This window comes from Chaetodon trifascialis, chromosome 13, assembly GCF_039877785.1.
Source record: "Chaetodon trifascialis isolate fChaTrf1 chromosome 13, fChaTrf1.hap1, whole genome shotgun sequence".
Lineage (NCBI taxonomy): Eukaryota > Metazoa > Chordata > Actinopteri > Chaetodontiformes > Chaetodontidae > Chaetodon > Chaetodon trifascialis.
Genome location: NC_092068.1, coordinates 5114449 through 5138626, shown reverse-complemented (window position 1 = coordinate 5138626; position 24178 = coordinate 5114449).

Sequence of the window (24178 nt, the reverse complement as noted above, 5' to 3'; positions counted from 1 at the left end):
AAGGTGCTCTTGAGCAAGACGTCAGTCTCCTGCTGTTCCAGTGGGGCTGCTCACAGCCACAACAGGCTCCAACCACAGTGACTGCGACAGTGTTTATTAAATTACATAAAGCATTTTGTCACTTTGGCTCTGTACAGGTACTTCACCTCACTGATATCACCAGTGTTGGGCATCAGTTACTTGTTTAAAATGTAATATGTTACATGTTACAATTTAATTTATTTTGAAATGAATAAGTTACTTTACAAAATCACTGTCTGTGTAGAGTAACGCATCACTGATTACACTAGTTTTGTTTCACTGAACTATGACTGATTTTATAGTTGACTATATATCACAGTTATATTGTGGTTTGCAATGATAAGTCTTTCTACTACAGCCTCAGCATAACGTGGTCTCTATGGCAATGTTAGCTTTCTTATTTGTTTTGACAGGAATGTTGCTGACAAGCATTATCATATGCATTTTTCCTATTCGCATGTCTCACACAACAGATATACTCTCATTTTAATCCATGCAGCTATCTGCGCTGGCTTCATGCAGGCTTGCATTTCAGCTGTGTTTCACAGGTGTAAATGTGACCTGAAGTGTTTCTTTCTGCTTCAACTCTATTTTTTTGTACAATATGTGTGTAAACACAAGTTTGATGCCCAATAAAAGGGCACTGAATAAATCTATTTATGTACATTTTGCAACCTAGGCAGAGCAGAGTGTGCAGCTGTGTCACACACACACACACACACACACACACACACACACACACACACACACACACACACACACACACACACACACGCACACACACACACACACACACACACACACAGACCAAGTTTGCTGTTATATATTCTAAAATGCTTAAGTTACTTTGTCACATTAATATTTGTACAATAGTGTTTGTAATTGGTCTATTGAGAACATGGTGGTGTATACTGGTAATTGTCAAATTTGTGCTGGTTTATAGTTTTAACCATTAATGTTAAATTTCTTAACCTCAGCTGTTTTTAGCAGCAGTATTTCTGAGTTCCTGTTCCCTGTGTTGAATATCATTAAAGGGTTGACATTACCGAGAGCATCGTTGAGAGTTGCTAAATACCTGATGGTAACCTGGTATTGGCAAAGTAATTCATAATCCATTATCTATACCGCCTATCCCTTTCGGGGTTGCGGGGGGCTGGAGCCTATCCTAGCTGAACCCTGAACCGGTCACCAGCCGATTGCAGGGCCACATGCAAGGACAAACAAACATTCACACTCATACTCACACCTACGGACAATTTAGAGTCATCAATTAACCTAATGAGCATGTTTTTGGTCTGTGGGAGGAAGCCTGAGTGCCCGGAGAGAACCCACGCATGCACGGGAAGAACATGCAAACTTCACACAGAAAGGCCCCGTCTGACCCGGGGATCGAACCAGCAACCTTCTTGCTGTGAGGCACGCGCACTACCTGCTGAGCCACCGTGCAGCCCGTAATTGCAATATATTACTTACAAAAGTAATATTTTCCTACAATGCATTATTTTGTAATACATTACGCTCAACACTTGATATCACTGATGTTCAGTAGTAGTAACAGTGACATCCCAGTCCTTCAGATTTGGGTTGTACACATCCAATGCCAGGTTGTAATATTTCCAGCAAGAGGCTTTCTGTTGCTTCTCTTTAAAAGTTAATAAGAACTTCACACAGAAATTTTCCCTTCTTAAGTGTCCCTAAGAAATACAGTTGTTTCTGAGCTTTCTTTACCAGGGTGGAGATGTGTGATGTCCATGACAGGTTCTCTATGATGCTGAATCCCAAGAATCTAATGAGTTCACTCATTAATGTAGACAGGGGTGTCAATCTATGTCTCCTTTTGTTTTAAAATCAACGATCAGGTTTTTCTGACGTTGAGCAGTAGGTTGTTCTCTGTGCACCATTCCGCAAGATTACTGATTTCCTCCCATAATGAATTCTCATTGTGACAATAGTGTTGTCTACAGATTCACAGTTCTCTTCGTGTCAGGGACTGCAGTCACAGGTGTACAACGCGGACAGGAGGGTGCTGAGCACACAGTTGAGCACTAGGGTGTAGGAGGTGTGACCACAAATCCGAACTGTGTGGGGTCTGTTTGTGAGGAAATCCAGTGTCCATTTGCAGCTGTCAAGTGCATTAGCTTGATCTGCGATGTTGTGATAGAGCCAGGACTCTGTAAAGATGAGTGCACAACAATATCTGATTTCCTCTTGCAGAGTTTTATTTCATCTGTTTCATTTTCCGGCAACTGGACTTTAGCCAGAAGTAGGCTGGCTAGTATGTGGCCTTAGATCCAATCTCTCTTCAATCTTAGCTCTTTTCCTGCTCTCTTCCCTCTCATCTTTGTGTGATCACACCACTTGTGGTGGCATTTGGTCACTGGTCTGGCTGGCTGTTTGGAGGATGTTGTGGGCAGCGATCGTCACAAGGTCTTCTGCACTCGAGCCAAGCCCTGCACTTCCTGTTCTGATGATGACGACTGTGTTTCTGTCAAAGGCAGTGAGTGCTTTAGTAATAATGGGTGAAAAAAGAACAAATGAACACAAAATTTTGCAAAGTTTTAGGGCGCTACTAGCCACAACATCTGCATGCACCGCTGTCCCCATGGTAAAAATGTACTTGTTACCCGAGATAAACCAGACTTTGGTAAAAGAGTTTGGTCTGTAGCAACTCTATATGGAAAGTGTCCCGAGATGACTGTCGTGATTTGGCACTATATAAAATAAAATTGAATAAAGGACAAATAAGGGTATCACAACAGCAAATAAAGTGAATGCAACAATATAGGACAAAGGCCTGGTTAAACTTGAGACCTGCAGTCACTCAGCCCAAACCATTGCAGGTATAGCTACAGTCTATAACTCAAAACTTTAAGGTCTTCCTTAATTGTGGAGCAGATGCAACATATCTTTTCCAAAATGGACTTTACAGATATACCATATATTGAGAGTGGAGTAAGAGTGGAGGTGTCTTGTAGCTGACAGGGAGAGACAACCTACATTACACTCCTGTGGGCCTGTGCAGACGTGAGTCATCAAGCATCACCTGGTATGACTCTCAGAGTGTTATGATATAAAGTTCAGATGCTGCTTCAGAGTCTGCACATAATAATGTCACAGTACATTACATACACAACTGTCTGCACAGAAAGTTTAGAATCTTTACATTCTTCAGAAACACATAATTCAAAAGATAATTTATCATACACCCATATGTGTGTGTATTTGTCAGACAATAAGACAATAATCCACACAAAATATGTTGCACACCTCTGTGCTGCATGTGTTCGCTTTTGAATCGAGGATGTGTCATTCATGTGCAATGCAGTTGCAGTTTGAGCTGCTTTGCTCTTCCATTTCTTGCCACAAATAATACATTTTATGTCCAGAACAGAGAGGCTAATTGAGATGTAAGATTCACACCACAGAGCAGTAGACGGGAATGCATAATGAAACACAGAGCTGGATTGTATGCTAAATATAATGACAGAGGTGAGGCTGCAGATCACATTGAAAATGAGGCAAGCACCGTCTTCATCTGCTTGCCTCCCACACACATACACACATACACACACACACACACTCAATACGCAGGTGCACAAACACTCAAACACGCTCTGAATACAGGGCAGAAGCACATGCACACAGTTTCACACAGATTAGAAGAGCAAACGTACACAGCGTGCATGCATGCAGGACCAGGCGGAGGTTTTCTGTTGCTGAGTTCAGTTGCACACTCACAATCAAACACACACACACACAGACACAAGCGCAGGTCAGAGAGTCCCGGTGGCGTAGAAACTGGCAGGCATCCTTCCACTGTGCTCCAACAATCCAGCAGGCTTTTCTTTACCACACTGCCAACATGCTTTCCTCTTCACACACAAACACAGCCCATTGCTTTTCCTTTCTCCTCTCCAATCATCCATTATTCTAAGCCCTCACAGGCATTGCAGACAATGAGAAGTTGAATGGGAGAAAGTGAAGCTAATTTGTGGACATGTGCTTTGTTATTGTTTCAATAAAAATTCCCTATGAACATGACAATTACATAAGTACAACAAAGAGGCTTTTGGCGAAGCCTCAATCATGTCTACCATACAGACGTCCCTTCAGATATTCCGTAATGGATTATTAGCGAGAATATCTCCAAATAAATCACAAACTTGTTTGTGATTCTTTTTGATCTCTGGCGAAAGAGGAAGAACAATAATGTTTGATAGAAACTTCAAACTAAGTTAGTACAATAGAAGTGCTGTATACTGGATGTGGAGAAGCATCTTTATATGTTTTCTAGTTTAATAGAAGGCTTTAGAGTGATTACGTAGAGTGATCACAAGACCTTCAGTTTAAACCACACATACATTAAAGGTATAATGTGAAAGGTGTTGGTTGACTGATGATCCCACAGAGATTTCCCATCAGTCTCCTCTGTACCCTGAGCTCTTCGTAGTGCTTTAGCCTCCTTTAGCTCAGAAGAAGAACAGAAGAACAGTGCAATTAAAGTTTACATTTATCTCATTCTTATTACCAATTTGACCTACATTTGCTAGGACTGGGTCACTTTTAGCCTTCTTCACCCTCTATTCCCCCCAACACACACACGCACACACACACACACACACACACACACACACACACACACACACACACACACACACACACACACACACACACACACACACAGCATTCTGGGCCGGGCAGCTCCTGGCTTCCACTTCAGGGTTTTGGCTGCGTCCCTTGCACTGTGACACACACACCCTCTCCTCTCCCATGCTCTAAGATCCTGTTCATCAGCCTTTATTGTCCCAATCAAAGCCTTGCCTCCCTGACCGCCTTTAATATTCAACACTGCAAGATGGTACATGAGCCGTTTGTCTCAGTCTGCATAACCCACTAAAGGAGGACGTGTGTGTGTGTGTGTTTGTGTGTGGGTGTGTATGGGCATGCATGCCTCCACACAAAGTGGAGCTGGATAGCTGCGAGTTGCCCCTGACACCAAACTTAATTCTCCGAAGCGTGGTTGGGGATAAATATTTCAAGGTCATTCTGTTTGCTCTCTGTTGTCTTGTTCCGGGAGCACTGACTATAATAGGAATATATGCATGCCTAACTAGGGGCTTTAGAACAGAATTACACCGCCTGCTGCTCACTCTCTGCCTATAGGCACAGGCCAACAGATGAAAGATGACTGACAAAGAGGCTGCAGTGGACATATAGGACCATGTGTCTCTATCTGCACAGTCTCAGGGAGCACTAAACATTAGCCCTGTTGTCCCTAGGCATGCTTTTATACTGTAGTTACACTGATACTGCTATAAATACAGTAAAATAAAGATGTAATTATAACACGGCCTACCTGATTTGCAGGTAGGTTTACAGAAAAGTAAATCTGAATTCATATCTAACCATCAGTCACATCATCCGTCCTGAAAAAATGCAACAAAGTAGGAAAAATATTCCATTAGTATATAACTTGCAGATATGGGTATGGGTAAAAAAACATATGTTGGTGGGTCATATGAAAAAGTAAGTGGAAGAAATTAATAAAAAGCCAAAAGAAGTATAAAAATGCAGGCTTTTGTTTTTTTAACAGCATAAACTTATCAATCTTAAAGACCTCAGTATGCTTAAAAGGAAGCGGCTGTTGGTCCGTCAAACAGGGTCTGAAATCACCTTTTGGATGTTGGAAATGATGACTGACCAGGTGTCCAAAGGTGATGAAGCAAAGAAGGGTTGGAACTTGTCTCTCAAGATCTCATTATTCATTCTTTATTCTGTCTATTAGTCTGTTAAGACTAATTAGATTGTTGGTGGAGCTCAATTACAAAATATAGCTCTTTAAACTAAGTTTCCAGCCTGTGTATTTGATTGTGTTGCTGGCATTTACGATCGGCTGGATCTGATGTATATTTGTGGGTAACAAGCCAGTTCCACTGAGCTTTGTGGGCGGCAGACAGGCACTGGTTGGTCAAACTGGACTTGTGCAGTCACATCCATCTCATGTTTTCAGAAAATAACAGTGAGCCTGAAACTGTTTTAAACATTTCTACCTTTATGAAATCCCTGTATAAGCGACACATGGACTGGGAGCAACATTTTCTAGATGAAAGCACTTTGCCAGGTTAAAAAGCATCCGGTGACTCATTCTGAAATTCTGTGTGAATAAACCTCTGTAATGGTGACTTCATTCACAGCCAGGCCCATCCACAGCAGTGATTACAACTCTCCACCCTTCACCCTTCACCCTCTCTTCTTTCCTTAAACAAAACAGTTTCATCAATATATTTCTGGAAATATTTCCCTTTCCTTTTGAGGTTAGAGAAAGGCAAAAGGGGGGCAAGAATGCTAACGAAGCGTGGTCAAAGTGCGAGCGGGTAGAGACTTTTCATCTTGGCGGGAGATGTAAAGTAATGAAGTTGACACCAGTGTCCACCCCATTAGGCTGGGCTTGCATGGACCATTACAAGCAGGGTGAGAGGACAGCCCAGAGCCAGAGGACCCCATGGAAAACACACCAGCACACACACACACACACACACACACACACACACACACACACACACACACAGGAGGAATGAAAATGTACAGTATGTCAACATATGGCATTCTTTCCTAAGGGGTTTGTCTATACTTACACACAAAATAAGTACTGTGTGTGTGTGTGTGTGTGAATAGGAAGCAGAGATACAGAGTGCATCCCTTCATATTCTTTTCCATAATATGTGCGTACATGTATAATCCTTGAGTGCGTCCTGTATCTGTGCATATGTACAGCTTTCCAGAGTGACTGTGTATAGCAGGAGGAATGTCACGCATATGAGTGTGTGTGTGTGTGTGTGTGTGTGTGTGTGTGTGTGTGTATGTTGGAATGGTTCGGAGGCAGCCTCCGCTCTCCCGCTCAGCCTGTCAGGGAAATATAATTTGCGCCTTCAGTGCTTTTCACCTGGCTCATATGTAGCATGCAAATTTATTTCTCTAATAATCCGAGTGCTCGACGGCCCTCCTCCAGGATTAATGACAGCATTCCTGGGGCCTCGCCTCCACCCCGGACCGCCGGAATATTACCGCCATGCACCCCCTCACACACATACACACACACACCCTGACATGGAAAAATTGTGTTAGTTCTACACAGAAAAACGCTGGGGTATTTGTCCTGCTAGACAATATAATGGGCTGGTGCATCATCAGATTGCAATGTCATTTCAAAAAACCTTGAATACAAATAATGGGGAGAAGTGGGGAGGGGGGAGGATAGATGGTGCGTTTTCTAATCCAGTGGGCTAGTTATCCTTCATTTCAGGTAGAGTGGTGTCGCGGTGACACACACACACATGCACAGAAGAAAAACACACCGCTCCGTTATTCAAATGAAGTGTGCCGCATTGTGCAGAGCTTGCTGCTTTCGGGACACATCCCTTTTCTTCCCCTCTTCTACCGTTAATTAATCTTGGAGATCTTTTTTAGTATCCCTGGCTCTCTCTCAACCCTCCCCAGCCCCAGCTCTCTGGCTTTTTCTAAGCAAACAGTATGAAATATGGATATGGGAGAAGTATTAATTATAACCCCATGTGTGGGTGGTGTAGATCTGTGTGCGTGTGTTAGGAAGAGGGAGAAAGAGGGAGGCAAGAGAGAGGAGGAAACAATGTGCCAGCGCCACCACCCACCTCCTGGATCTGTCACAAGAGACTGGAAAGAGAAAGAGGAAGAAACACAGAGGGGAGAGAGAGATGTACTGAGACAGTGTGAAAGAGGAAGGCGAAGAAGAGAGTGTGTGTCCTTCTATTAGTGTGTTTAAGTGCCACCCCAGACTGTGTAGCCCTTCACCTGTGAACAGAGAGCGCCTCCAACACAGGTGAGGCCATACAAAGCCTCGGTTGAGCCTGTCAGCCGCTGCCATCCAGCACAAAGCGGGTTAACTTCAGCAGTGGCTCTGCACCCTGACAGGCCGCGACTGCTGGTCACTTATCTTTTTAATTAGCTTTTCACTCCTCCTCAGCCTCCCTGCACTCCCCTTCTCTCTCTCTGACTTCCCTCTTTCTCCTTCTGTCACTAATTCTTAGTGGATTCGTGTGAAAGATTTTGCTTATGCACACTCATCTTCTTCACACTGCAATGAAACTTACCATCATGAGACAAGGCAACAATAAAAACTAAGGTTGAATGTGGAATGTGTGTCAATTATTAGACAGTACAATCTATTTAGGATAAGGGTCTCCTAAACAGAAAACATAATTTCTTTGATTCAAAGAAACTTTTCAGTGTTTGTAAAATTCTCAGCCTCAACAGTATCTGTGTGTAGCATCCACAGTATGTTTAAGGGAAAAATAATGGTTATGGCAAACAATATATGGTTAAAGTATGTCCAGGGCTATCCAACTGAAAGGCTTTGTTAAAGTTAGGTTGTAAGCAAATGTTAACCATAAGTTGGTCTCCTGCATGAAAGTCAGACTTGCTACAGGCACATCCACCACCCCAACCAGCACACCTTCAAGACTTGCTGGATATAGGGTAGACTGCTTTCTGCATTGGCATTGGAAATTGGCACCAGATGTGACTCGTGAGGTGCAAAATCATGATTCTGGGTTGCATTTGTGGCAGGCATTTTTCAGCAACAGCCGTTCAATATACTTTATTTACATTGTGTAAATGCCTCTTTATGTAGAAGTTGCTATTGTTACTGGCAGAGCCCACCCCTCCCGCATGGGATTAAAATTGCATACTCATGCACGAGAGATTCACAGGAAGCTTCTGCAAAAGACAAAAGCCAGTGCACAAGCCAATTCGTATTTTGTTGAAGACTTTATTCAGGCATTCAGTTATCAGATGGAACAGCCTAAGTGTAAACCAATTGGCTGTTAGATGAGAAGACTAGTTTTATTTGGTAGAACTGACAGAAATGAAGGCTTGTTCAATATTATGTGAGTTTTTATTGGTAGGACTTTTAAGTTGCGCCTGTTGGTACAGCTTGATGTAACCACTGCACTGTTTTCCATGAGGCAACAGTTTTCTTTAAAGGCCTACAACAGTGACTGGCTGATTCTCTGTTTTCATTGTAAGGCCAATAGCAGCTCAGTACATCAGTAAATCATTATATCAGTCTGCTTCTGGCTGGGAAGTGTCCCTGCCTGACTGTTTTCTCTTTACTTTGGATCACCTTCATTACACACATAAACAATATACCAGAAATGACACATCATGGTAACAAATCCCATGTATTTTTTGCAAATATTAAACTGCGACCTTAGCAGTGCTGTATAAACTCTTTGAAGTCCATGTTCACATTCATGCCCTGTGATTTTGTAATGCCATGTATACATGCTGGCCTGTACTCTTATTTTATATTGCAGAACTGACTGAAGGTACTCTCATCGTAGGCTCCCCTCCTCGTATTCACTGTCTGTATGTGTATGCCTTTGTGTGTGTGCCTTTGTGCACAAAAACGCACGCACACACTGAAGGGAAAGACCAAAGCTGCAGGTTGTAAAACCAAAACAATGAGCTGAAAGGTGCTAAAAAGCACAGTGGAGCTGAGGCGAGCTGCAGGGTCAGTTGAGAATTTCCTTCATCAAAAATAAAACAAAAAGCCATGAAAAAAGGATTCAACAAACCCATCTCTCAACCCAACAGCCCACTCTACACCACAGCAATTAAAGTCCCACCCCTTGTTTACCTGGCTGCAGCAGGCAGGAAAATAAAGGGTTGTGGGTCCTCATGGAGGTCAGCCTCTCCTGTTTCACATATATAATGTGTATTTATTATGTGTGCATTAGTTTGGGAAGTTCAGATGGAAGTTGTTTGGAATTCCTCAGGGATCAGCAAAGGTTAAAAGGAACCAGACCATCCCACGGTCATCAGCATTCCTGGGAAGAGGGCAACTCACCAGTGACCAATTAGATAAGAGATTCCAGAGCAGTGAATAAAAGGAGCTGATTGGCTGGTGAGACCCCATGTGGCCGTTGTTTTGTTGATGCAAGGACCTGAGTGAGGACACAGCGATGGCAGTAAGGGGAAGGCGTGTCATGATGCTGGACCTCTTGAAGCACACAAACACACAGCGTCAGGGACTAATAACCCACTGAAGACTCAATTCTGAGGTCACTGTATACTGTCCTGCAGCAAATTGTTGAAAAATTATCCTTCACACCACAAAACATTATTACTCCCCTGTCCAAACAGTGAGGAATGGTTGAGTCAAGTTTTTAAATGATGCTGTACAATAAAATGCAGTTTCTGGGGGTATTTTTTTCAAATCTTATTCACGCTGATGTGCAGGTGGTAAGCATCACCAGTGCCAGAAAAACACTGAAGTAAAAGGTACAATCCCATTGATTTCACCCATTAAACCCACTTCAGTCACATGATTAAACATGCTTTAAATGTTTTATGCCCAGTGAGTTTTAGCTCCATTTGGATTTCTACATTATTGTTCCTCCACCTTATCAAAGCACTTTGATATCTGCTTATAAAAAGCCGTGATGTCACCTGTCAGTGTCCATCTAAGCCACCAATGAAGACGTGACAGCCTGTAGGGGACCACAATACTATTAACGTCGCGTTTCATCCCAAATGGGCTTTTATTAAAATGAACGCCTAATTAAATTCCAAGATGAGGGGGCAGCGAACAATGCCAGACAGTGGCTACTTTGATTTTTTTCCCCCCCTTGTTTTAAAGTAATTATGCGGGGCCTGACATGAGTGAGCACACTGCCGGAGACCCCTCTAATGAGTTAAGCAAGAAAAATCGCCACAGTCGCCTTCCCTGGCAGCAGCTAATTGCCTGGCCACATTGGGCCACCGCTAACACTGTCATTTAAAATGTGCTTTTCTTCTATTTCTGCTGTGTTTTTTTTTAATTTTTTTTTATTTTGTAATTCATAATTTGGTTAATTGACATGACTGTAAAGGTAGACGGGCAACAAAGTTAGTGCACTGTACTGATGCCAGATCGTGCTCCTGTTTGGAGAAGTGCCGAGAGGTGCAGGTGAAGGTCAACAAACTTTTACTTTAAAAGCATGAACTTAGCTCTCGAGAGGTTTTAATATGCAGTATTATGCTAATGATCATGTTTAAAGGTATAAAAGCAGCTGCTTACAACATAAGAGCCATCATGAGAGGCCAGGAAAAGTGTCTCCTAATGCATCATCAGTGAGCCACTGAATACATGAATGAATCCATGGAAGTAACCTAAAAAAGAAGTGAGCATCTATAAGGATAGAGATAAGATATTAAAGAAATTCCATGTGAAAGTCTGTAATCTTCAGTGTAACACCAACCAATATGAATTCCAAGAAAAAAGGGAAACAAAAAAGTTCATTGTACTAATGCAAAAATACCAGTTATGATTCAGTTATGACATTTTAGTTTGCCTCCAGGCAGCAATGTCCAAATCTATATTAATCAGATGGAGAAAAAAAAAAAACTATTATAATCACACCAAAAATGTCACAGCGACCCTGTCAGTCATCCCATCTGTCACGCAATCATGCACACACACACACACACACACACACACACACACACACACACAAAGGTACTGCATGATTTTGCTGTTGCATCTTCAAATGCATCTACATCTACAATGCTGCCACTAACATTTGCAAATGTTTCTGGACCTCCAAACAAGGGAATCAGTGAGACAGCACATAATTATTCATATGTTTCACTTAACCTTTAACATGCAGTCCCATACAGTGCCCCAGCCAGCCTCTGCATATTGGTACCAGATTATTACAAGAATGGCTAGGCATTTGTCCTTGTTTACGTGCCCTGTTGAAGCATCCTTGGCCGTGCTTGCCTACACTCCAGATGAATAGCATTCCCTGGCCCCCGGAGGCTCCCAACTTCTCCTGAGACCTTTAAGTGTTTGTTGACAGACTAACAGACTTTGGCTTGTTTAGCTTTCTCCACTCTCTAAAATCCAAAAGGTCACAATTCCTCCGCCAGCCATACCCCCCTCGAAAGACGAAGAAGAAGAGGAAAAAAACAAAACAAGACCTCAGGAAAATCCCCTTACGAGCAGACCTCGAGGGCTCTCAGGGAAACAAATAGAATCCCTGCTGCCACCGTTACCAAGTTTACCAACATGTCTCTATGGCTACAAATTACAAAATAGCTAGAAATGCGCCCCCCTCAGCTGGAGCAGCAAACAAAGAGGAAGAGGGATAGAACTTGCTGGTTTCCCTTGCTGAGTAGATTACCCTGCACTGGCATAAAGAAAGATTTCACTGGATATTTCTTTGGCTGAAAAATAAAGAGCCTACAGACTGAGATAACATGGTCCATATGGCACATCTGAGAGGTCACTGTCAGCATCACAACATGGGGCGAAGCAGTACAATGGAATTATCCTGCTCAACATGCATTATTCCCCTCGTTACAGCAAACGAGCAGTGTGCAACCCGTTATTTGGGGTCTCTATTGTTGCTGCGGTGCTGCTCATTATTATGGGGTGTCTGGTTCAGGCCATCAGAGAGGCTCTCGCCACTGAGGTCTCCGTGGAAATCGGCAAGCCCATCTCACTGCTTAGCAACCAAGCCCTGGGGCCTGTTTTGCACAGCTTAATTCAGATGAGAGTGCCACGCACAGGATTGGCTAAGCTCGACCCGCGCTCCCTCTCCCCCACTCTCTCTCGCTGACACACACACACACACACACACACACACACACACACACACAGTCACTATCTGGCCCTCCTTCGTTGCAGCCTTACCTAGTGTCTCTCCTCTGCTCTCTATCTTTCTCTGCCTACATTGTTCTTCTGCTCACCTCAAACCTACATGTGAGGTGTTCTACAGAACCAAGGCAGGGTTGCCAGGTGGAGAGTAATTACTCTATTTGTATGGAGATTGATTAAATTCCTTAAATGTCTAAACATTTTTGATGTGGTGAAATAGTGTAGAGCTGATAATTCTTCATGTGACTGTAAGTTATTGGTTACAGAAAAGTGACCCTGCATCGACCACAGGTGACTCAGTCATAACTCTGCTGAGACGCCATAGCTGCTACTGACAAACCTCTTTTTAACACTTGGAAACTGTACATTGGTGTAATGCAGCTCTCTTGTGCTTTAGTATCACACTGAAAGTCTTGTTACTGCATCTTGTGTCTGTTGGTAAGAGTTAGATTTTAAAAACTGAGTGGAAGATCCTGACTTTTAGTCATGAGGGTTATACCTTGAGTTGTTGTACAACTCTATGTGTGTGGCTTCATACCCAACTGGGAGTGTTTTGCCTGCCCTAATTTGTTAACTTGGTCAATTTTTGTGCTTCTAATTGTAAGTAGGACATGTAAACTGACCTCTAATTCTCTATGCCGCTCCTGTGTCTGACTTCCTGCCTGGCTCAATCTGCTCTCTGCTGCGTGATGCAGCTTATGTCAAAAGTAGATGAGGCGTGGATTTTAAGTGACACAGAACCGCGATGTGGCACGTCTGCTGGAATCACAAGCATTGTTGGATATAGCTGCGATCAGCTCTTGTGGAAGCTGGCCAGAAAGCGACACAGGCATGCCGATGGAATGAATCCATCAGTCAAGCTCCAAACACACTGTATCCTACACTTCCCACAGTGCAACATCTTTTAAAGGACCCTCCCTGCCTGCTAAACACCCATCCCTTCCGACCACCACCCCTACAATTTACAATGCAGACTTTCCTTGATGATATCACTCACCGCTCCAGAGCTACAGCAAACATTAGATAACTGTTTTCAGAGGTTGGAGGTACTCTCCACAAGAGGACAGCTGTGTGAACGGGATGGTTTTTGCTCTGAAATTAATTTTTAGCATTTCAGCACATGGCACTGCTGCACAAATGTGCAATAGTGACACTCATGAGGTATCTTAGATGCTGTAAAGAACCATATGAGAGAGCTGGAAGGAGCCAAAACAGCAGAAAATAAAGTTAACTCTGGATTGTCTATTTCCCATAACATTTCAATGATTTTCCTAATCAAGGTTAGTGAGGCAGTCACTACTGGGCCGTTTTTGCTTTTCCCTTACTCAACTGCTACTCCATTACTCACCTGTCAATTAAAGAGTATAGGCACTATGGTAACCTTTATTTGTCTGCTCAGTCATGATGGCTATCACTCCTCATGCTAACTTCTTCCACTTATTTTCAAGAATTTTTCCCAAAAGACTTGCCAGAGATGACAGCAAGTAGAAAACCAGACTAAAGGTTAAGCTGCTAATGTGTTGTGTCAGTACAGAAGACCAAAAAGATTTATGCATATGAAAATGTCAAAGCCAAAATGTTTTTATATAAAACCAGCATCATAAATAAAACACCTCTAAAGAGCTGAATTTTGCCTCCTTACCACTCTCTCACCTTCCCTCTCTTATTTTTTCCTGCCCTCTTCTCTCCAGCTGTTTCCTCTTTATCTATCTCTATCTTTCTCCACCTCACTTCGTTAAGTGGGTGATAGTGGGACGAGCGAGGAATCGACAATGGCGGCTGTGACTCAGGCAGCCAGCTGCTGCAGTGTTGTGACGGTAATGAGGATAGGGTCAGTGTATATAGGCAGACTGAAGGACAGAGGCGCACACAGGAGGACGGAGAAGGGGAGAGAGAGAAAGAGAGAGAGAGAGAGAGAAAGAGAGAGAGAGACAGCAAAGCAGATGTGTAGAGGAGGTAAATCCGGGTTCATGCAGGGACTGAAAGGGAGAGTGAAAAAGAGACAGGGAGAGAAGTGCAGAGATACAAGTCGACAGAAGCCAGCTGATAGGACAACTCTACAGGAGTGATAGCCTCACAGCCAAAGTACTGAGCTAAGCAACTTTTTCTCTAGCTCAACTGAGACGTTGTGGAACAGCACAAGTTGGAGGTCCATGTGAGGATGGCCAAAAGAGATGCAGAATTATGTTAAATTTGTGTTAATGCTTTTAACAGGTTGCCACATTTTAACTATATCTGCCTACTGTATTGAACCCATTATTGTTTTTGGTTGTTTTCCTTATCTTCTGACATGACATAATCAGTACATGTTTTAAACTGTTCTTTTTAGAAAAAGGCTAAGAGGAGCCATCAGTTAGCATGTGACTGGTACTGTATATATCCTAAGGCAGGTTTAGGCATCAAAAAGTTCACACAATCTCAAATCTCGATTGGACAGTGCAGAATGTTGCTGTTCATGGATTTTTTATTTATTTATTTATTTATTACATCCATATTGTTTTTGTTTTTCTTATGAGATGAATATTTTTTGAGACACCTGAGTTGTCATCATGCTTCGGCTGATGTAAACTTGTGTTGCCATGGATACATTGAGTTACAGTAGCTGTGGTTACTGTATACCTGATGCCTGTTTGTTTTTTGTTTTTTACTTTGAACCCATATTTCTTAAAATGTTGGTGAATCTGTAAAGTGAAAATTCATGCTGCATTGCTTACTTGCAGTTCCAGTTTGCAGTGTATCCATGGATGTAGACAACAATCACCTTGATTACTCACATTAAGTGAGTTAATGTGTGAACCAATAGGAAAGAGAGTCAGCATATCAGTAAGTACAGTAAAATTGAATTGCATCCTTTTTGGTTGTCTCTTCAACAGTACATGTTGTTATAAATGGTTGCTTATGTTAATACTGATGATTTTTGCGCTTTTGTAAGCAACTCACAATCTAGTTCTTTTGTCCTTTGACCCCTATGAAGTCAGAAAGCCTCCTAACAATACAATACAAACAATTCAGTCACGAGAGACAAGTGAATAAAGTAAAGACAATTATTTTCTCTTGATTTTGTAATCAAGAGGTGTCTGCCCTGAGCAGCAGCAAACCCTGCATGGAGTCCAGACACTGGTGGTGGTGGCTGATGAGGCTGATGAATTGATGAAGCTGATGCATCTGTGAAAACGGGGCGGTGATGAGGTGGAGGGGCACACATGATGGCAGCATGAACAAACCAAGGCGGAGAAGGAGGAAAGAGGATGGCTCACAGTGAAGCTGTGTTGCAGTGTTCCTGGACAGATGTGACCGGCTGAAGTGAAAGTGAAAACAGACGTGTTTATTGTCTGAAAGATTACTAGCGGTATGCTACTTGGTTACGATGCTGGTTTCTGGCATAACATGAAAACTGTCGAGAGTTGCTGCCAAAACCTCTACAGGTTTCACTTTAATTTCTGGAATAAGTGTACTGTATCAGGGATCATATTTGACACCATCAAAACCCTGAAAACTCTGATGAATGCATTTTGTTACTGGGTTTTTCAAGGTAAACCTTAATTCTACATTTATGAAATTCACCATGAATATTTAATGCAACAATTCACATCAAATTCTTCATTCAAATGGCCCTGCTTATTTTGAAAAATTTACAATCCATTCAGCTTAAAACAGGCTCAAAGTGCCTGGAAAAGTGAAGTAGTACAAATTTGCGGTTCAAATGCAATATGCAAGGATAAATGTGTCTATTATTTCTCTTATAACTTTGTTTTTTGGCATATAAGACAGCATAGTGACATAGAACCTATAAAAAAAAGAATGGAAGACAAAAAAAGCATAAAAAAGCACATATGCAAAAAAAAGGTTAGAACTATTGAATTCAATATTAATAAAAGATAATATGCAAAATATATACACATTTATACACCCTCCAAAAACCACTTCCCTCATTCACCCCCCAATCCCCCCAACATTCCATCCATTTATACGTTCCACTTCATATTAATCACAAGCCTTTCTCTGACCTATTCTATCACTGACCTCTCTAATCCGCCTCACCACCAAAAGCAGCTCACACAAGTTGGATTTGCATATATCATTATGGAAAGGTGGATTTCAATAAATAAAAAGCTATAGGGTAGAAGTGAAATAGACAATAGTAATTTCGTAAGCATGATACCACTGAAAAGAGAGAAACAATTTATCAAAATACACAGAGGTCTCTGGCCTTTACTTCATTACAATTTACCTGAATTACATAGTATTTGAAACAATGGCATATCTACTTGCTCGCTCGTTAAATTCACAACTCTAATGTTCCAAAGCCTACCTTGATATCAGTTGTAATGTTTTAGCTGAGAAATGTAGGTTAGAATTTCTTCAGACATTCCTGACATTGGATAAGAATGTCATCAGTTGGGGTTATTGTACAAGCAAACAAATCTGTCAGTAGCGAGCTGATTTGACTGTCAATTGTCAGCTAATTAAAGAACAAAGTATCTTTTCATAATGTGTTGCATTGTTACAACACATCTAACAGAAAAAAATATCAGCTCACAAACTGTTTTGCAGTTTAGGGTCTCTGGTTTATTGCAGAAAAACATAGCATTTCACACAGTGTGTTACGCTGAGAAAAGGAGTGAAATGGAATGAGACAGTGGCGACACAGACTCCCACTACAGACACAGCGTTTAACATCTTCACGCATGGCAGCTCAATTACCTGAGTGTAATTGCAATAACTCCAATACCTCTGCAGTCATGCTTGACAGTTTCCAGACCAGGTCCTGTAATTGCAGGTTGATATATGCAACTGGAAATCAAAGGGGGCTAGCACGTTAACGAGAGAACAGCTAGGCTATGACTTCCACAGCGGAGCGGTGAATTGCTAATGCAATAAAAGGCCGGAGTTATTAGCAGAGTTGTGAATGGCAAATTGGTGTGAATGCCAAATTGTCAGGGTTAGTATTGAAAAAGATGGAAAGTTAAAAAGGGAACTGGAAGGGATGAGACAATGGATGGTGTTCAGCTGTGTCAGAGCAGGCTGTGTCTCATTGTGATGGGGCTTAAATACAGTACAGAGCTGCTTTACGCTTTACTTTCACTCTCCACACTCAGTAGCAAAGTGCAGGGTTAGTCCAGGGATCACAGTCATTCACCATGAAGGCCTGAAGTCTGTGTTTTCATTGTAGAAAGATTTAGCATGTCTTCCAGCAGAGAGGATGAACTGATGGATGGGATCCCCTGCTATAGTGATTAGTAAATTTAAACATTGCAGGTTCTTGAACTTAAAGGCCTCCCTATGCTTAAAACAAAGTGCCTAAGAGTCGTCAAACAACTTGTCAAACTTGATTGTTCTTCTGTTTGGGATGTTACAGCTTTTGTAACTTTCTAAAAGTGACAAAGACAGGATTTAAACTCCCCAAGCTCAAATATGGCTTTATTGTTCACACATTCTGTCATTTATTATGCGTACAGTAAGGTGCAACACCAAGAATAGTTTAAGGAGACACCGAAACTCCCTTATCCTCATTTGATGATTTACAGTTACTTGTCTGTATGACCCTGGCTTTGTCAAGATGCAATCATACTCATTAATTTACATCTAAATATGAGATATGAGTGTTACATAGTTTTCTATCAGCTTCCTTAATGAACCATGGCTGGTGACAGCTTCAGCTCCTACGGCTGGATTATGAACTAGACAACATCAATAACTGTCCTGGCAGCCCAGTCCCCTAAAACCAGTGCACCCAAATTTTGCAGGACCTGTGCCTATTTTTCATGAGCACTTTAAAGACTTCTTCTCTATGTTTCCTGAAAAGCTGAAGTTCAAATCAGGTCATGAGATCATGTGATATGGTTGACAGCTCCAGAACAACTGCTAAATAGACACTGTGGTCAGATTATTTACTCAACTGCTGTTTCCAAAGCCAAAAATTAATTTTGAACCTCATCAAAAAGTCCATCTAGCGCTTGGCAGCGGTTAAACGTCATGTGATATGCTCAGAAGCTGTAGAACATCTAGTAAATGGACACTGTGGTGCAACTATTTTCTCAAGTAGCTTCAGTTACTGTATTATTTTTGATCATTCTGGGCACACATGGCACAAACTCTAAAATAAAAAAAAAATAAAAAAAAAAACTTCAACACATACTTTCTGTCATATAGTACACCAGATAGCATTATTCCAGCATAGGAGTATTTGCCTCTGATTGGCCTCTCTGTCATGTATAGCCTGCTATGTGTAATGCACTTAGCATTAGTGGCAGCACAAGGGCACATGCACAAAGCATGGACAGCAGTAGGTGAGGGGTGGGAGGTCCCGACAGCTTTTTTTTTTGCCCCTGGGCCATGTTAACACTCCACCCTAAAACTTGTACCACTGTTTTCTTGTGCGTGCCAGATATTACAGCACCCTCTGAGAAAAGTTTACATCAGAAGGCTTCACCATGCACACTATAACTTTATGTTTCACCAAGTCATGAGAATTTCCTCCTGAAAGCTGTACTGGACTTATCTGAGATACATCTTAGTCTTATAGTGTTTTCTTGGTTTTAGCCACAATTGGATTGTGTAGACTGCGCGATCCTATAATATCAACACAACCATTAGGTCTTGGTTGCTACCCAGTCTGTAGTTATTGTCTTAGATCATTTGCAGTAACAGCTGTCTTTATAATTTAGTTTTTCATTGCTTTGGCACTTTTGGGCCACTCGTGGTCAAGTTTGCTTTGGGACCAACATTTGGGTTAAAAAATGCAGAACAAACACTGCTTTTGATTGATTGACGGCTGCGGAGTCATGCGCGACCAGCCTGTATAAAAATCAGTAAAAGTTCCATCAAAAAGACCACACTTAGCGCTACCGCTCCACTTTAATGTGGTCTTAGGGAAACCTGAGACGATGTGCGGTTGAGCACGGCAAGCTAAAGGGCTTTGTGTGATTCCAGCATTCCTCCATATGTCTCGGAGCAGTCCAAAACCACAGGCCCTGACACAAGCAGCGGTTCCAGAGCCTTCTGCCAAGATCCACTGTGAGGAATATTCCTGTTCTTTATCCAAGAGCGCTCCATTAGGATTTATAGCGGGGGAACATAAAGTACTCCGATAGAATTCCTGTCCAGAAAAGGTCCAAACAGACAGACTTATGACAGCAGTAGTCCACCAAGGAAAGCACTGGACTTGAACAAAACACTTAGAAGCACTGGTTACCAACGCCGTGTTTATCAAAACATTCAGATCCCAAAAATATGTTGTGAAAATGTCAAACACTCTTGAGTTCAGTCAGTGGATCAAGTTATGCGGACTCCTTCGGAAAACTATGCTTTTGATATAATCTTGCCATTTTACTCACATTTGGATAAGGCTGTTGAAAGCCTGCCACAACACAGACAGCAAGCACACCACACTAAGATAAAAACACCACAGTATCTCTGTCCATAAAATGACTCAATGACAACAACAACCTTGCAGAAATCATCACAGCTGTGTCCTAATTGTAACAACCGTAATTGTAGCCAACCAAAATACAAAAGCACGAGTACCATGAAGGATTGCGGACATCATAATCACACGAGAGCGACGGGAATACAATTGCTGCTCGGTCTCATAGTGGCAGTATCTTAAATTCCTACTTACTGAGGCCCCCCACAGCAATTACACTTCCTTAAACAGACTGTTAGGCGAGGGAGGGAGGAGGGGAGGACGAAGAAGTGTGGCAGCACGGTAGGAATAACTGTTGGTCGAGGAGCTAATAGGCATGGAATGATGACAGATATCATGGAGTGGACGCCACGCAATGACTGGGAAGGAATTAATAAGCAGGAATGGGTTAATAGTGCATTAAGAGCCAGCAGGAGAACGGCGGGAGAGAAGAGGGAGAAGCTTCTGAAGTCAGCTGTGAGTAATCACCCCATGGCAAGCCTTCGACGATTACCATAACAGAGCAATTGGACGTGAAAAATGGATAATAGTATGGACATAGAAGTGTGGAACTCTGTGTGTGTGTGTGTGTGCGTGCGTGTGTGTGTAGTGATGGCTGTTGGGGAGGAGTAAAATGCACAAATCCTACTGGCTCTCCAAATGTGAAAAGCAGAAGGTGTTGTTAATTTCTCAGACAAAAACACACATGTAGCCATAGTTTGCTTAGGCTTACACTCTGTTGTGTTGATCAGCACGTGTTGTTACAAGGCTGAATGATATGACCTAAAAGTTAGGCCACAATAAACTGTCACATTTATATCAGGGGACTGTCAGGGAAAACATCGATGTGCATGGATAGATTTGTTGCCTACTGATGAGTCAGTTAGCAACTGCCATAGTTTACTTTGTTTATAAAGGGAGGGGAGGTAGGGGCATTGCATTTTGAGAGCGCTGCATCCTGTATTTGTAGGAAAACAGGTTTGCCAATGCTCTTGAAAGGAAAAATCTCATGGACCTTAACATTTACTCCAATGGTGATCTCAAGAGGATGAACATTTTCCATGATGGACCATCCATGAACTTTCCTTTAGCCAGGGCTGTAGCCAGAATTTAGAAATACCTAGGGTCATGGTCATTTTTGACCAGAAACCAAACAGAAGGTTTTTCATTTCTTTTGATTGCTTGAGGTTGATTTATTTACTGATTTATTTGTTTAACTCTTCAAATATACATGCCTTAAGTGTCATGAGTCACTGAGACCAACATGTAACCACTGCACACAGTGTGTGTAAACTAACAGGCAGACTGCATGAAATTGGCTGAGCACATTCATGCACAAATAAATAGACTTTTGACTTCAGTTTTAACCCAATAGTCTTCCTCCAGCACAAAATTCAGGACAAACCTTTTCCACAGCCCCGTTAAGGCCCGGTCGTACCAGCGTTTGAGACTAACATTTTGCGCTAAAATCAGGTTATTTCAATTGAATGGCCACATTCAGCATAATTGCTTGACGAGCAAAGTAAACGGACTTCAACTTTGCCAGCCAAGTGACTCTCTCTCTCTCTCTCTCTCTCTCTCTCTCTCTCTCTCTCTCTCTCTCTCTCTCTATTTATCTATCTATATCTGTCTGTGGTAAGTGTCTGGTGTCCAGTGCGTATGGAAATAGAGGACATTTCACAGCTATGGAGGAAGGGAAATACAGAGAAATAGGGATATAGGTGAAAATCGATATACCCTTGGCTTTACACCATTTGCTTCCAGTGTGTGTCAGAGAAGCGTGAGACATTTCATTTTGTGCGCTGATTCCTTTGGTCAGGCTATTATCCCCTCGATCCAAATACCTCCTCTAATCAAATGGACGTTCATCTGTGGGAAGAGAGAATATCCAGTCGCTTGGATGTTCAGTCATTATGTGATAGCTCAATCATAATGTTAATTTTATGGGGGTATTATTGTACAGGCAGATGACGGTAACCGAACACGACTAGATAAAGGATCTCCAGTTGTACGTGTAGTTATCAGCAATGCCACCTTCACATTAAAGTCATTTGGCTGTCTTTTGTCTGTGTGTGAAATTGGGTGGGTGGAGAAAATGCAATGTATCCTATAATAACACACATTTGAGGCCTTGCATAATGTAATGAAGCCGATGAAATAGGAATTGCTTGTTTTTAATGCTATTTCTGTATATGGTCACCTGATTTGATCACTGATTAGCAAAATGCAGATGTTGGGCATCCCAACAAGAAAAAAAAAAAAAGTTACGCAACTGCTGAAATACATTTTTCTCACTCATGGATCCATCTAAACAAGACATCCACTGACTTGATACTTCAAGGACTTTGGGCTCTGCAGTGAGGAGGGTATCAATAGTCTAAGGTTGCAGTAACAGTAACTAAGACACCGGAGCAACCTCTTAGGTCAGCCCTCCAACATTCACAGCAAATCATAAGTAGAGTAAGGAGCAGGTGCTGTTGTTAGTTTAGGGGTGTCCAGTCACACAGCCATGGGGAGATATGAAATGGTGACTGGGAGATCACACAGGGTTAACACATGGAAATAGGTACAGTAAAAGCCCTCCAAGCAGCCAATAAATTGTAAGAATAATGTTGCTTTTCTTACTTTTAACTATATTTTTCCAGGGCAGGATTTCAGTAATACCTTGCTTCACAGACCCACATAGAAAAGAGCGTTGTAACTGTTTATGTCTAAAACTCTAAGAAACACTCAAATTGGTATATTTGCAATTTAATGAGGAAGACACAACAATAAGATATTATCAAGGCCAGCTTAGTGTTAACTCATAGTTCCACACATCTGCAGACCCATCACTATTCAGGCATGAGACACCAGCTGGAAAAGAACCTGCTTGTTGAGCTTGAGCTTATCCTTGACCTTGGAAATGGCAGTTGACAAAAAAAAATAAATAAAAAAATAAATAAATAAAAACACTCAATTCTTATCACTGTCACATTTAAAAATACACAACAATAAGAGCTCAACTTTTAAGAGAACATTGACAAGGAGTCCTAAAACTGCTCAAAATAATGGCAAGCTGGAACATCTACACTTCCATGACAACCGTGCGAACTTCATCTGCTGATGAAGACTGTCACACAGTCAAAAGCTCCATTAACAAGTGAGTAAGTGATCTTGATTAGAAATTGTTTTGTCTCATGCTATTTTAATGGTTAATAATGAATTATCCAGTTCAACTTGTTAGCTAACATTGATGAGAGTTCTTAAAAATGCTCAAAATAATGGAGATTGAGGACATGCATCCTCACACTTTTGCATGTTTAGATAAACATTGAAAAGAATTAATTGGAAGTGTAACAATTGCACACAATTTCCAGGAACCTTGATATGAATTTACAGTTAAATATGGGCTATTTTCTGGGAAATTATAGGAAACTATGGGACCAAATAAAGCATTACCAATATTACTTCCTTTGGTTAGTGGGAGCAATTAGCAGCTAGAGACATAGATATATTGGCAGGAGTTTATGGAGCTAAAATTACGCTCATGAGATTTTGTAGTGTGTCTACTTGATCTGTAAATAAAGCTAACACATTAGCAACAGTCCTTTTGCCACTTAGTGGTCAAAATCACTTAGTGCAGCTTTAAATACTCTAAAAGCTCTTAGGTTGATACTAGTGGACCGGTGGACCTGAATGGTACATCAAGATTATGATACATTTTTTGGACCAAGTTAAACTGCAGTGGAAACAAGTGGAAGCATTTTAGGAATTAATTGAACTCCATCAAGTAGCATTATAGCACAGAAAATTCTGCAATTCAACCCCTATGACATGGCAGAATGTGAATCTTTTTTTATCTAAACGCAGCCTTTGTTGGAGAGTTTGTCATGTTCCAAAACCCTGAGTGGACGTCCAAGACTACACTAACAGAACCGGGATTCTTATACCCCTTTTGTGCTGGATGCCCTCCACCCAGGGAAGAGCATCTAACCCATTGGATTTTGAGTTTGTACTTAGGTCGAAAAGATCACAAGTCACTATCTGTGAAGTATCCCTGACTGCAAATTGCCTGCACAAGTGCAGTAAGGAAA